Below are 3,328 nucleotides of genomic sequence, written 5' to 3' on the forward strand. Positions count from 1 at the left end.
ATCTCGATTGGAATATTTTGGAAAAATTAAGCAAATTCTAGGCGAGCTGGTACAGTTTGAGGCATTAACTGCTGAACCGTGGTATATCGATATGGATTACGTGTCCCTTTTTCAACAAATTTGGTAGATGTACAATTGACTTATCTCCGTCGCAGTACTTAAACGATGCTGCGGGTACTAAAACCTGGATTTTCCGAAACACGAATTATTTTTTTGAGGCGAAATGAGGCAAAATGATTCTGTTTCACCTAAACGGGTGCCACTCATTTGCTTTAACAAAAACTCAAATCATAATATGCATTTCAATATGAGAAAAATGTTTATGTAACAGCATTTTGTGATTAACACGAATGTAAACTCACTAAAATTTAATATAATCTAAATTGGACAAATGCTTACAAAAGCCTACTTAGAAGAAAATAGGTTTTTTTATTACTACTAGCACCATTTTTCGTCATTTACATATGTATAAAAAAAATAGAAAAAATACCTTGAACTTTAATGCCGTCTCACTCTTTTGAGTTGACGGCCTAAACAAAATTTTTGTCATGTTTCAATCACTATCATTATCTAATCATTATGGTGAAACTAACGCGCTATAGCAGTGACGTCCAAATTCATTATTTTGTCATGTCATGTCATTAAAAATTTTAATAAAATTGGAACTTTGACCGCTCTATATTTTCGACAAGAAAACTTTTGGTTAGTTGGGACATTAATATTTACAGAAACAAATACAATAACTTAAAACCAACTAATAATTTCACTAAAAAGAGAAAAAATGTTTAATGCTGTTGCTAAATATGCCACCAGCCAAGAATCACAAAACCGGCTGCGGGTGCCTGCAGGCTCATTGTTTTTTATTAATTATGAAACTTTATATTTTTATGGACATAATCCGAATGCAAAATACCATTTTCAGCGGCGGATCAGTTATGCCGAATACAGAACATCATAATATAGTGCCCCCCATACAAATCTCGTAAAATTTTACGTGTTTGGAAGCTTTAGTAGTATGGCCGAAGGCACCTTTCAGCATATTATAAAACCTTAAAGTTGGCGTAAAAGTTCACGACTTTCCTGCTTGTTACGTTTATGTTGCGTATAAAGTATTGGTACTAAAATATCTTGACATGTTTATTATTGACCGCTTGAAACACCAACAGAACAAATTAATGTACAGCTGGTATCGTAAAAAAGTGATACACGACTCTTAAAGCACCTTTTTTCAGTGTTTTGAGCAGTTTATTATAGGCCACCATGTCGTTGTCACTCAAACTTCATTGTTTTCATATTTTTAATACTGTCACTGTAACAAAAAAGATTCACAAAAACGTTAGAAAATAAAAAGGAGCCTAAAATGGCTCCACATATATACGAGTAGAGAGTTAAAAGAAAAATTGATCCAAATTAGAAAATAGTTGGTGCTCCTATTACCCCTAGCTTAACATTTTAATGTAAGCAAAACAAGCGTTTTTTTCATTATTAATAGGTGGAAACCAGAAAAAACATTTTAGGGGAAAAGGAAATCTAGCAGACAAACAATCACTTCAGTTCAAGAAAATCAGGCGCACTTTCGGATAGTTAAGGATAACCCTTTCCAAAGCGCGAAAAATGCAAGAATTCTGTAGAAATTTCCGGTCAGTAAAAACAAACTCAAGAGGAGCAGTTTTTGTTAATGTAAATGGGAGAGGAAAGGGAGTGTTATGGCGGATTGAGGAAAGATTTGTCGGTCAACCTTATGCCAAAATATTATAGAACGTGTGGAACAGCTTTACCTGAAAGATATTTATATTTTCCAGCAAGACAATTGTCCTGACCACACTTCAAAAATCATTACACAATGGCTCGAAAATTGCAACATTGAAACCTTGCCTTGGCCAAATATTAGTCCTGATAATGATGAAACGGCCGTATGGAAGCAACTTTATGCCTCAAAACAGCAAGGATCGATAGGAAGGAAGGAAGTATACGAATGATTGTCGCTTGAAGAATACTTCATATCTGTTTTCATGACCATGAGCCGAAGACTTCAAGCTGTGATTGATGCACATGGAGTTTGCAAAAATATTAAATCCCTTCCAAGTATTTCTTCTTGGGCCCCTCCTGTTCAGGATCAGGACATTCATATATATATATATATATATATATATATATATATATATATATATATATATATATATATATATATATATATATATATATATATATATATATATATAAATTTTAAATAAATAAGCTATTTTAATGACAAAATTTACGAAAACAACAAACAATAAATAATAAAATTTTACAAAATCGAGAAGACTCTAATGCCCACATAATAAAGCAAAATATACATTTTATGCAAGATATCTTCACAAATTTACCACAGAGAAGGTCTCTTATTGTTTACAATAATATCGTATTCAAACAAACATCAAAAGCTGATTAACGCAAGAGTTTTTAGTAATAAAATTAGATTTTTTAATACATTTTGTTGTAAGAGATGGATACACTTTTCTTGTAGTTATGAAGTGATGAGCAAGGGAAATGCAATAGAAATACGTGTTCCTACGCCATTGGCTGAAACAGTTGACGCAACAGCTAAACTGAACCATTCGAAATCCACAAGGAAAAAACATTCAATTGCCAATATGCGCAGTAACTCTCATTACTTAACATGTTTGCATCGCACATAAAGTGGACTTTTTTGTTCGTTCCTTTATCACATATTTGATTTGGTTGCGTCTTTCATAATTGTGATGTCTTTGTCAAAATAAGAAAAATGTTGATTTTAGAACAGAGAATACTTATAATCCAAAATGACAGACTCGTAGGGGTTACACTTCACTTATATACTCTGTGTATTTTTCTAATTGACGTCGGAATTTACAAAAATTCTTTATTTCTACCAGCAAATAGGACTTTCTTTTTATGACCTGTAAACTTTGTACTCGTTTCCTTAAGAAGAGTGGTTTTCATTAACCGATTGTAAAATTATCTTCATTTTCGTTATATCTTTACTTAGCCACACATCACTTTACACATCACTAGTGCACACAATTTGTTTAAATTTATTTACTTAACTTTGCACAATCACACAATAAGAATTTTCTCTCTCTGGGTATTTTTGCATTATAAATATGCTCTCTTCTAAAATCAACATATTTTAATAAATACTTCACAATAATCAAATAAGCAATCAAATAGTATATTATGCAACAAGTGGTAAACGGCAACTTAAAAAGTTTACCAAACGTGTTGCGTACTATACTTTTTTTACGACCGTTAATTTGTGGATACATTTTTGCAAAACAACACGAATACATTCGCTAACAAGACCATC

At 32.1% G+C, this 3,328-nt stretch overlaps 1 long non-coding RNA gene across 1 annotated transcript; it reads left to right on the plus strand.

Annotated features, from left to right (window-relative positions):
- Positions 1 to 1,322: 1,322 nt before the first annotated feature.
- On the plus strand, positions 1,323 to 2,094 carry LOC132708191 (uncharacterized). The gene is made up of 3 exons (XR_009619872.1): positions 1,323 to 1,457; positions 1,518 to 1,640; positions 1,803 to 2,094. It is a non-coding gene; the product is annotated as an uncharacterized LOC132708191 (long non-coding RNA).
- Positions 2,095 to 3,328: the final 1,234 nt, after the last annotated feature.

The sequence above is a fragment of the Cylas formicarius genome, unplaced genomic scaffold (genome assembly GCF_029955315.1).
Source record: "Cylas formicarius isolate icCylForm1 unplaced genomic scaffold, icCylForm1.1 PGA_scaffold_10__41_contigs__length_53128322, whole genome shotgun sequence".
Lineage (NCBI taxonomy): Eukaryota > Metazoa > Arthropoda > Insecta > Coleoptera > Brentidae > Cylas > Cylas formicarius.